Below are 12,319 nucleotides of genomic sequence, written 5' to 3'. Positions count from 1 at the left end.
TTATTTATTTGTTTCTAATAAAATTATTCACTGTATTTTTGATGACACCTCGTAGATGTATTACCTCAAGTTTGAGTATTGAATTCTCATCGCTTAAAAGTGTACCATAGTTTCACTGTTAAACAGTGCTCATTTGTCTTTTATTTAACATACGTTCCATGCTATTATGAATAAACAAACTCGAGCTATTTAACTTTGAAATCGGAAAATGAAAAAAAGAATGAAAAGAAGAAAGAACTATGAGCGAATGAAAATGAAATCTTTAAATTTTACGTCCCACGTTTTTGCCGGTTAGGCTAAAGGGGACGGTGATTATGAGAAATGATTGAAATGGTGGAATGAAGAAAGTGTGAGGAAACGGGAGAACCCCGAGAAAACCCACGCACACGGTGTTTGTCCACCACAAAGTTCACTTGGCGGGGGCTGGGACCGAACCCGGGACCCCAAGCACCAGAGGTGAACGCTCTACCACTGAGCTACCGCGGCCCCAACTTTGAAATCGGGTAGATCATTTACAATAGACCTCAAATTCAAGTTGAGTACAATAAATCTGGGTTATTTTACATTGCATTAAATTTGTGTTTCCTAGTATGTCTTGTACTTGGTATAAAATTTCTCGATTCTAACTGAATTTTATACACCAAATGTTCGCGGAATTCATTTGCTCATTTGAACAAATCACTCAGATCAGTCTTAAAACCTATCATATCTTTGAAACGAGTTGAAGTGCTTTCAATCGGTTTGGACAATTTCCTCACAACGTCGTCTTTATGAAAGAATGATTGTTCAACCGTTTCCTTGAATCGCATGGTGCGAGAAACCCTTTTATAGAAGACACCTATGTAGCCATCAACGTCAACTTCTATTATTTTAGCCACGTATAAACGGAATGATTTCGCTTTTCCATACACTTTGACCACAACAAAGTCACCGACTGCAAGCTCAGCTGGAATATTGTCGTTCTCAATTTCCGATTCACCACTGGATAGGGTTAGTGAAAATTCATAGTCGTCACTGCTCTCGTGAAGAGAAAATTGAGATTCTGATTCAGATGATGACAGTTCTTCACCAATTTTCTTTTTCGGATTACCAGTATTTTGAAAGAGTCTCTTTTTGGATTGTTTTGGTTTGTAGACATTTTTCTCTTGATCTACCTTCCTCTGTCGTAGTTCTTCAAGTCGTTCCTTGTGTGGTGTTGAAGTGAGAAGAGTCGATTTTAGACTTCTTCCTGTACGGTTTCTTTTAACACTTAGGCCTATTTTCGGAAGTGGAATAATATCATAGGGAGACACGGGTGACTGATCAGAATTAGAAGTTCCAGGCTCAAAGTGTTGCAGTGCAGCTCTGTTACTTGTTCTATCAACGGAAGATGGTCCAGGGATAGAATTACCGGGAGCAGTCACCTTATCGGAAGTTGAAGCCTCAAATGTTGCATTGTCCAGGGCAGACTTTTGTATGCTTCCATCAGAAGAAGCGGAAAGCAGAGTTGTAGGATGTTTCAAAGGAGCCGTGGAACGTATTCCATCTGAGGAGCTGGAAGAGACAGGATTAGGATTTCCTGGAATAGTTGCGTTGGTGGCTTCATTACCCATTGTTTCTGAAAGAGGAAGTTGAAAGTTTTCCAGCGATCTGTCTTCAAAACAGATTATTCCACGCAGGTCAGGATCTTCAAGATCAACCGTGTCAATTTCAATTTCTTGTTCTGTTACTGAAGCTGGTAAAAAGTCTTCATCAGTGAAAATATTGATATCCAGCGGATGAATTCCCGTTACTCGAAATCCATGAGTAGCTTTCTCTACTGTGGCTGTCTTCTCGAACGCTCGACTAAATATACCTGCTACATAATACTCCGTCAATACTTGACCAGGATTTGATGTGATCCAATTGTCGCACAAATCATCATAATAAGCTTTCAATGGTCTAAAGAAAGCACGGTCCAAAGGTTGGGTTCGGTGACTGCTATGAGGAGGAATACTAACCATGTGTATGTTGTTTTTCTTGGCCAAAGTAATAGCCTGGAGTGAAACATGCGATATATGATTATCTAAAATAAGCAAAACTGGGCTTTCTGCAGAAGGTTGAGTGTGTTTTTTGAAATGATCTAGATAAACTAAAAATGTCTCCACATTCATGTAACCAGAGTCGGTCACAGCCATTGCAGAACCGATTGGCCCATCTTTCAGAAGAAGTGGATTGTTCCTTTTTCGTGAAAATATGAAAAAAGGTGGAACATAATGTCCTGTAGCACTCATCGCACAAGCAACTGTCACTGTTTTTCCTTTGTCAGCAGACACATTTTTTGACACTTCTCGTTTACCTTTTGGAGCAACATGTTTAGGTAATTTATTCGGGACGGTTTGGAAACCACTTTCGTCCATGTTATAGATACGATTTGGCGGGAAGTGATACTTCTCCTGAATTTGTACCAAATTTTGAAAATACTGAGTCATCTGTTGCCTGTTGAATCCCATTGTTCTAGCAACACTTGTCTTTCTCGGAGTCCGCAGAGAGAGATGATTCCTCTTCATAAACTCCCTTGTCCAGTCCCTGCCAGCTAACTTCGATTCCTTTGAGAAGGAATGTGTGATTCCATTTCTTTCTGCATATTCGTAAGCAAGGAACCGTAGAGACTTCAATGTAAGTCCATAAAAACGGGCATCTAAATCTTTAAGATGTTGCACTATTTCCTTTTCTTGCTCTGGGGTGAACACACGTTTGAAACGTCCAAGTGACTTAACTCCGTTACCAACTTTTAATCTTTTACGAACTGTTGACTCATCAAATCCCAGAACTCTGCCGATTTCTCTTACAGACATACCATCTGCTTTCATTTGCTGCGCTTGTTGAAGAAGAGCATCGGTCAGCGGTCTTAAATCTTGTCTCTTTCTTTTGTAGTTCCTGCAACGAGAACGTGAAATTTGTATGAGAATTTCTAGCATTAGAAAATATTCTTTTTCAGAGATATTATAAACATTTGACAATAGTTCAGTGTATTCTCACGATTGCATGCGGTGTTGCCAAGAGACGATACGAGAAGAGACTTTGAGGCTGTCTCGTCTCGTCAAAACGCTGTATCGTCTCGTGTCTCGTCTCAAAAATAATTGGCCCGTCTCTTCTCGTTTTTGATCAAGATGAGACGAGACACGAAAAAGTCTCGTCTCGTGGCAATATTAAAGCATATATGATACCAGTCGAGACGAGAGTTTAAAGCTGTGTCGTCTCTTCTTATGAAAACACTGTCTCGTCTCGTTTTCGAGACGAGACAGGAGACGAAAAATGTCTCGTTTCCTGGCAACACTAATTACATATTACTGTTAGATCAAAATTTTATGGCTGAAAAGTAGGTCTACACTATGCTCTATTTTAGTTCAGTACTATAATTAATTCAGAAGGTATCAACATAAAAGGTCTAAATTTCCTTTTAGTTTCACACGATTCGACAAAGGAACAAACAGGAAAATTTTAAAAACATAATAGAGGTTGTATTCAATACATCGATATTCAAAACACAGGAAACTACCAAAATTTAAAACATTGACACTTCCAAAATTCAGCTAACGTCATGTTAGGTTAGACTTCCTTAGAAATAAGATTTTCGCTATATCGGTGTTTTGAGTGTCGCTCTCTTAATAGACACCCACTTAATGAAGTATATAAAGTCTGATATAGCCTATATGCAATTATAAAGTATGCCTAAGACAGAATTAATTTTTGAACAGAAGAAATTATTTAGTAATTCAATATGAATCCCCAACCACAAGCCAAATTTGGTATTGATTTAACTTAGTCCGTTAGTCTGTAGCCTCGAATATTAGTCTTCTTTTACACAGCACTTGCACAGCATAGTCACCGACATATGTATCGATATGGCCTATGTATATAGGTAGTAAGGTAGATTTTTCGAAGAATATATAACTTTTTATTTAAAAAACGTTCGAACGGGGTAAAGGTCCGCAGCGGATTTTTACCCCACTCTCTCCGCGGATTTTTACCCCATTTTGCCATTGTGGAAAACTCTGCTAATTCCCGCCAAACAACAATAGAGCTCGATGAACTGCCTCCATTAAAAAAATAATAAATCTTTAGGTATATCAAAAGAAACATAATAATACATAAATCTATAATAACACCGGCGTCAAAGAAGTGCATTGTTTATTCTAAATTACATCAAACTATGCGAAAACGTAACTTACCTCATAGCTTTAAAGGTTTTAGTTGTAAAGCAACAAGACTTCGTATGTCACCTCTCCTTGATGATAACTCGTGATCTGAAAAGCAGTGGTGCCAGTTCAATTCTAAACTAACCTGCAAACGCCCTGCGGATCTTTGCCCTCCGCGGATCTTTGCCCCCAAATACCCTACTCCTTAGGGCATTCCGTCAGATTTTGTCCCTTAACCTCTATGCACTTGTCGGCTTGTCGGTAACGACGATTCTTCCGAAGCGCTAAAAGAGCAGATTGTTAAGCATGTATGTAGTAATAGAATTAACACAAAGGTGAGGAAAGCAAAAGCAAATACCTTGTCCATCATGAGTTAAAGCTCTTTTTTGAACACAAAATCGATCTAATTAAATTCCAATTTCTGAACTCTGTCACTACTTCGATCACATCTAACTTTAACAATGTCAACAAGTATTGTAGTTACGTTACATTTTTTTATATAATCATTGTTGTATAATTACTAAAAAAATGAAGTTCGATTTTTTAAAATTTTTAAAATTAAAATTCTTTGTGGAAAGTGAAATTGTTGTGTAATTGTTAACTGCAACTAGATCTTAAAATTTTTAAAATCTTAAATGCAGCTAAACAGATGGACGTATTTATTTTGCATAGCTTTTAGTTCTCTAGCAACGTTAAACTCTTAACAAAATTATTACTATTAGTGCTATGCTAATTTTAGTGACATTATTATTATTATTATTATTATTATTATTATTATTATTATTATTATTATTATTATTATTATTATTATACTGCCAAATTATGTTATACATAAGAGTAGGAAGATTTATGTCCATCTGCCAACAGCTATCAAAGCAAAAACGATAAGATATCGATAAGTGGTTTCGTGCAATTGACGCAGTACCCCATTAATAGGTTTCATCTACTCAGATAAACCCTCACTAAAACCAAAAGTTGTTCAAATTAATCATTTCCTGTTTTAACGTTGTTCGAGATAAAACAATAACGGTAATAGACAGCCACAAACACATCACAGCAATTGATTCAATGTCTCAAAGAAACATACCATCAAAACCCATACACTCTACCAAAAGCAGAACTGCTGATATTTACTAGGGATAGCAAAATCCGGAATTTTTACTTTCCGAAATAAGGACATTAAAGTCGTATAAAGCCTGGACTATGAAAATATTCCGGAAATCGGAAAAAATTCGGAATTAAAAATATCCGTAATTCAGGAAATTTCCTGATTGGGAAAAAATCCGAAATTCGAAAAAATCCGGATTTCGGACATTTCCGGATTTCCGAAAGATTCAAATTTCGGAATTAAGAACATATCCAGTTTTCGGGAAAAATCCAAACATTTTTCAAATCCTGATTTTTTTTCGAAACCTGATAGGTAAAATTTCCGTTTCCGAAATCCGGATATCGGAAATTTTGGCGTCCTTAATACAGGGCGTCCCAAAAGCCAGCTAACCAGGTATTTAAGACCATATGAATAAAAAGAAATAAATGCAATGAGAAGGAACGTTCTTTGGAAGAGAAAGCTCTATATATTGAAAAAATTTTCAGACACAAACATGTTTCTTGTCATGCATGATTTAATAATAAACATTAAAAATGTTGCCAGAGTCAGAAAAAATTGCAAATCGATTATATTCTATCACAGAAGCCATATCCGTAAATTTTTTCAATATATCTCAATGCTACCGAACAATCTGGATGCCCATGTATTGAATTTGACAGAAGAAGTACATTGATGAAGTCTTACAAACAGTGCACACGTGTATTATTGAGCTATTCACAAAATCCATGTTTTTAGAATGAACCACGTTGGCAACACTGCTGCTGTTAAGTTTCACTGACAGATGGGTTTGAGCTCTAGCTACCACACTAAGGCACTTTTAACGAAAAAAAAAAAAAAAGATTGATTTTTTAAGGAAATATCTGATAACGTACATACACCTTGCAACCCTGAAATGTAGCTATTAGTTTTTTGTTTGTTTCATGTGCCTAGAATAGTTGCTACCCAGTTAGCTGTTGTTCGATAGGTGATGGTGTCTAATGCGCTGAAGGGCTTTTCAAAATGAATTCTCCGCGCAGGAAAGAGTTGTATATTGTGCAACCATACTTCCTTACAGTGTCACATTCTGGTGTAAGAGTAGCATTTAGTGTAAAGTTCCAAACTCTCCTTTGCCACAGAAATCAACCCTTTTTTTCCCTTGTTGAAAGATTTCGCGAAACTGGATCAGTAGCAGACAGGTTATGTTCAGAACTCCCCTCTGTTTTGGTGGCTGACGTTATGCAGCGTGTTAAACAAAGAATTGTGGCATCACCAAAGAAGTCAGTTAGGAAGCTCGCCTCAGAATGTGATTTACGCAATTCAACTGCGCACATGGCTGTACGGAGAAGTGAAATTTTATCCATATAGGGTTGATGTTGTGCATTAATTGAAAGAGGTGGATTTTGCATCACGGTTGCGTTAATGTCGTTGGTTCCAATCTTTAATTAGAAATGGTATCAATGTTCTGAATACCGTATTTCTTCATCCACGAACCTTGGTTTCAATTAATTGGCTATAAAAACAGCCAGAAGTCGAGATTCTGGGCCACAGAAAACTCTCACCAGTTGTATGAACACACCCAAAAAATCAGTGCGTGGTGCGCAATATCGAGGTGTCGTATTGTCGGACAGTTATTCTTTGAGACAACAGTGGATACGGCTGTGTACGGGGATCTCATAATGCAATCGATTGCTGTCCTGGAAGAAGATAAACGTGGTTCATGGCTGCAACAAGATGGAGCAAGTTGCCACACATCCAACGATTCACTTCTTATGCTGCGCGAATTTTTTGGCGATTCTCTGATTTCCAAAGATGTATGGCAGAGTCGGTCTCCAGATTTGACGTCTGCTCACTAATTCCTGTGAGGTTACTAAAAGGAGAAAAAATACCAAAATAAACGCAGGACTAGAGGATCTTAAAAAAAAAAAAAAAACATTACACAGGAAATTGGGTATATCGGTGCTGTAACCCTAAGAAAGGTGTCCGAAAATATGATAAAACGTACACACTTATGTATCTAAGAAAATGGTCGACATTTTGAACACTTCCTTTGATCATTTCATGTGATTTGTAGTCATTTGTCAATTTCAGGGTTGCAAGGTGTATGTACGTTATCAGCTATTTCCTTTAAAAATCAACTTTTTTTTTCGTTAAAAGTGTCTTAGTGTGCTAGCTAGAGCTCAAATCCATCTGTCAGTGACACTTGACAGCAGCAGTGATGCCTACGTGATTCATATTGTAAAAACATGGATTTTGTGAATAGCTCAATAATACACGTGTGCAAAGTTTGTAAGACTTCATCAACGTAGTTTTTGTCAAATTCAATATATGGGCATCCAGATTGTTCGGTAATTTTGAGAAATGTTGATAAATTTACGGTTATGGCTTCTGTGGTTCAGAATAATCGATCAGCACAATTTATTTCTGACTCTGGCAACATTTTAGTTTATTATTAAATAACGGATGGCAAGAAACATGTTCATGTCTGAATACTTCCTCAAAATATATGGCTTTCTGTTGCAAAGAGCGATCCTTCTCATTCCATTTAGTTCTTTTTAGTTATATGGTCATAAACATCGGGTTCGGTGACATTTGGGACACCCTGTATTTATTAATACTTCCGGTTTAAATACTGATTTCCACAGACAAAAAGAGTAAAAATATATCTTGAAGATGTTTTTCTAGTTGATTCATCTTTCCTATAATAGGTTCCATCTTCCTTGTTAACCCTCTATTTAAGCCGGAAGTAGTACAAATCAATCTTTTCCGGTTTCAAAATTGATCGACATAGAATAAAAGCGGAACCAGATAGTGATAATCTAATTTTTGCAATTAATTCAGCATACTACCAAAAGAATATATCATCAACACCAACAACATTACCGAAAACATTTATTTTTTTTAAGTTACTAGTCATTTCGTTAGCAATATTTATAGCATATCTATTCAACAAAAAACTTAAGAGATTTTGGAAAGCGTATTTTCTTCTTAAACACAGATTCAGCGTCAAAAGGGTCACTTATGTCTCGACTTTTAACTGTCTGTTCAAGCCGGAAGTGTACAAAATCTATGATTTTTTTTTGGTTGCAACACTGATCACATAGTGCATAAGATGGTAATAGACAAGACTAAGCGGTTTTTCGATATGGATTCAGTCTGCAAGATGTTTAACCTTGATTTCATTATTCAAAAGTCAAGACGGTACACATCCCAAGGTCTAGAAATCCCACGTCCAAGCCTGCAAAAAAATTCAATTGATCTCTGTAGTCACCAGATTTGAATTCTTTCGACTCTTTTTATGGGATCTTATTAGTGCTAAAGTATACAGAAATAATCCCAAATCGTAGAACAAACTAAAGACCAGCATCGAATACGATTTTTTTTTCGTTGCGTTAAGTGTTCTCCCAGCAGTAGTGCCAAAGGGCCTATCCGCTTGCAAAGATGTAAATTGCACAAATCTCAGAAAAAAGAATAACGAAATTCCTAATTGAAAGCTTATTGGAAAGACATAATGAAGAGCTTTAAAAAGTTGTATAGCACATAGATAAAACATTGTCAAAAGTCAGATTGGTTAAAAAAAATCAATAATAGTAAAGCATATGCATCTTCTGCGATTTACCCAGGATGCACCAAGCACAGGTTACATGTTTGAAATATCTCACATCTGGCTTTGGCATCTCCAGACTCGATCTACTACGCAACGTGACTTTTGACCTGATCACGTTCCAAAGCCTGGTCCTTATGGCAAAGCAAATCGGATAAACCCTTTTCAGCTACGATTGCATAAACTAGTTGCTGTATAAGACAAACACATTAAATATGTACTATAAATGACACTGTCTCTAGCTGTTATTAAATTTTATACGTATAAGCGCTCTATGTTTTTTTTTTTTAATTTTGTTAGCGCTTGGCTTTTAAAGTTGTTAGGTAAATTTTGTGCCATCCTGTCTAATGCAATGGTTCTCAACCTTTTTTGAATAACGACAGTCTTTACTGTACACCTCGACATCGCGACACTCTTAATTGTTATAATAAAATTGCATAACTTTCACGTCAGTGGAATAGACAGAATTTCATCGAGTGGCTGTCAAACATTCAACCTAAAGTCCTTTCAGAATATGCATGATTTATGTATATCTTAATATAGCACATGTTTCTTTTACCATAATATCTTGCTCAACGGGCTTAAAATCACAAAATCCTCCTTGCGGTGTACGCCACTAATAATAGTGTAAAACTATAAGTTTCTGAAAGAAATAGTGTTTCTATATACAACCTCTGACACTAAAGTTCAGTGAATGAAGTCGCTGTGCTCAACCTGGCAACACTGGCACAACGAAACATTGCACACGAGTAACGACAGGTGCCGCCATTGTGGACCCACCGTTGTTCAGTTGTGAGTCAACTGTGGTCTGTGTGAGATGCGTTATACCAGGGGAGTGTTAGTGTGTCCGGTTCCAAACTGAAGCAGTAAAATGAACGAACAAAGGATCAATTTTAAGTTTTGTTTTAAACTTGGCAAGAAACCAAACCAATGATACGCTGGTACACTTTTATGAAGATTAAGTTGTGTCCTTGAAGTGTGTTTACGAGTGGTTCGTCCGTTTTCCGAGAAGGGCGGGATAGTGTTTGTGATAAAAACCCGTAGCGGAATGCCGTCAAGCTCTCGCACAAACGAAACCATTGAAAAGGTGAGGTCATTAATCATGAACGATCGCCGATTAACTGTGCGAATGACTGCTGAGGAATTGAACCTTAGCCGTGAATCTGCGAAATTTATCCTCACTGATGACTTAGGGAAAAGGAAAACTCTTGTCGACCTGTGCCACATTGCTTGACTGATGACCAGAAGCACGCACGTGCTTTTGCCTCAGGATTTTATCGCTATGACGAATGAAAATCCAAATTTCTTGAACTGTATTGTTGCTGAGAATGAACCCTAGTTTGTGAGGTACGATCCAGAAACAAAACTCCAAAGCATGGAATGGCGTTCTCCTGAATGACATCGTCGGAGAAAGGTCAAAGCAGAAAAATCACGCATCGAAACGAAGCTAATTTTTTTTTCTTTTTTTTGGTCAGTAATGGAATAATCCGCAAGGAATTTCTACCTGAGGGAACAACATTGAATGCTGCTACGTACGTTGAAATTTTGAGACTTCCATGAAACGTGTACAAAGGGTACGAGCCCAGCACTCAGAACAAGGTTCAGGGTTTCTGGTTAACGAGAAGGTTTCCGGAAGAAGACTTCTCAAAAAGTTTCTAGGACATACACGGTGTATACAGCTGTGCTCAGCGTTGCATAGCTGCGGGAAGGGCTACTTCGAAGGACGTAAGGTAAGTTTCACTCATATTCTATCTATTTTCTATTTACGGGATGATTCCCCGAACTTAATTGTCAGAGGTTGTAGTACTGAGCAGTGTTACTGCCGTCGGAGGCGCTGAGTATTACAATTTGTGTATAAATTGATTCTGACTAATGGGCTCATTTAATCCCCATATTTCACGACACTCTTTATGGAACTGCGCGACACATCAGTGTGTCACGACACAACGATTGAGAACCACTGGTCTAATGTAATACAGTGGGACCTTGGTAAATCGAACCTGAGTGAATAGACATGTATTCGTGTTACCAAGCTTTTCAAGTAATCAAGGTTTCCACAATAAAAATTCGAGAGACCGAAGTTCTGCGTTTCTCATTAACCTCTATAACTCGAAGTTTTATTCGTTCAGCCTTTAGAATTTGAAGTTCTGAAAGTTCTTTAAATTAAAAGGAAGGCTTCTAAGTTATTCTATTGACTGAAGTCTTTGCCGGTTTAATGTACCAGAGTAATCTTTTTCATGATTATGATCTAATTGCGAGCGAATAACACAAATTAAAGAGTTTAGGGTTACGAAACACTTACATGTTCTTCTCGTACATTTATATCTTTCAACCACACCGACGAGACACTTATGGAAACAAAATTTGTAACCATCTATCACCAACAGTTGCTTGCCCTTTTCACTTGGTATCACTTCAAACTCCATCGCTGGCACACAATAAACTGGTTTCTTGCAAGTGAGTAGCGACACCTGCAGGAACTGTGTGAAAGCAGCCCAGAAATCAACACGGAGAGTGAGGGTTCCTAGTGTTGGGAATCAACTCGGATGTTATCGTTAGACTAACTTGTCGAATGCGGGAATCAATTCGTACACTACCAAAACCCTAAGGGACGCAAAACGTCAGCAGCGGTATTATGAACTAATGTGGGCCCGTTATAAGTAAAGTTATCCCATTAGGTATTTGCAATTATGCACTAATTGTAAACGTCCCTCCTAATCTTTATTATGTTAATGAAATCTTTGATGAATGTAGTAAGAAGGTCTATGTAATAAGGAGGGGTAAATGCCACTATAAGGAGATGAGCGTATGGTAAAATGACAAGTATTGAAAAAGGATACCGGTACCATTTTTGTGTATATACTGTGCATATTATTTATTTTATTTCTATTCATGTATAGGCAGGGAACTCTCGACTCAGCCTTTCTGCCCTCATTTTTCCCAGGATACTTTGCGGTCGGTGACGTCATGTGGAGGTTTCGCCAAGAATGTTATAAAACAGAAGATCTGCCCATAACACAACAGCGTGAAGCCATAAGTCACATCCATTCGTATCCTATGATTGGTGATTTTCTTACCTGTGAAAGGTCATTTCAAGTATTTTTTTCTCACTCCTATTTGTACACCCATACGTGTAGCATATAACCACTGTATAATATAAATCTGAAGCAGACTTAAATAAAAATTAACGACAGAACACACTACATGTCTACGTATCAAGATCGAAAGTTTTGAGCCAAAAGACATGGCATGGCGGTGATTCAGGTACCTAATAGGATGAAGATACATATGGGAAGATCCTCTATTTTATAACATCCTTGGGTATCGCGAGTATCGTTCAAGAGAACAAGTGAAGTACTGCATAAACAATTATGCAAATTGGTATCCTGTTTCAAGATGGACAAAAGTACCTCCACAAGACGCCACGGACAGGGAAACAATAAGAACGCTAAACGCGAAACGTGGCTACCT

The 12,319-nt window shown here is 37.5% G+C and overlaps 1 long non-coding RNA gene across 1 annotated transcript in view; it reads left to right on the top strand.

The window, feature by feature from the left end:
• Window positions 1-12,319, top strand: part of LOC145663166 (uncharacterized) — a 663,151-nt gene that overhangs the window by 180,365 nt on the left and 470,467 nt on the right. The window lies entirely within an intron of this gene.

The sequence above is a fragment of the Thermobia domestica genome, chromosome 10, assembly GCF_964235325.1.
Source record: "Thermobia domestica chromosome 10, izTheDome1.hap1.1, whole genome shotgun sequence".
Taxonomy (NCBI): Eukaryota; Metazoa; Arthropoda; class Insecta; order Zygentoma; family Lepismatidae; genus Thermobia; species Thermobia domestica.
Note: the sequence above shows the minus strand (reverse complement) of the source record. Positions and strands in the feature narration are given on the sequence as shown.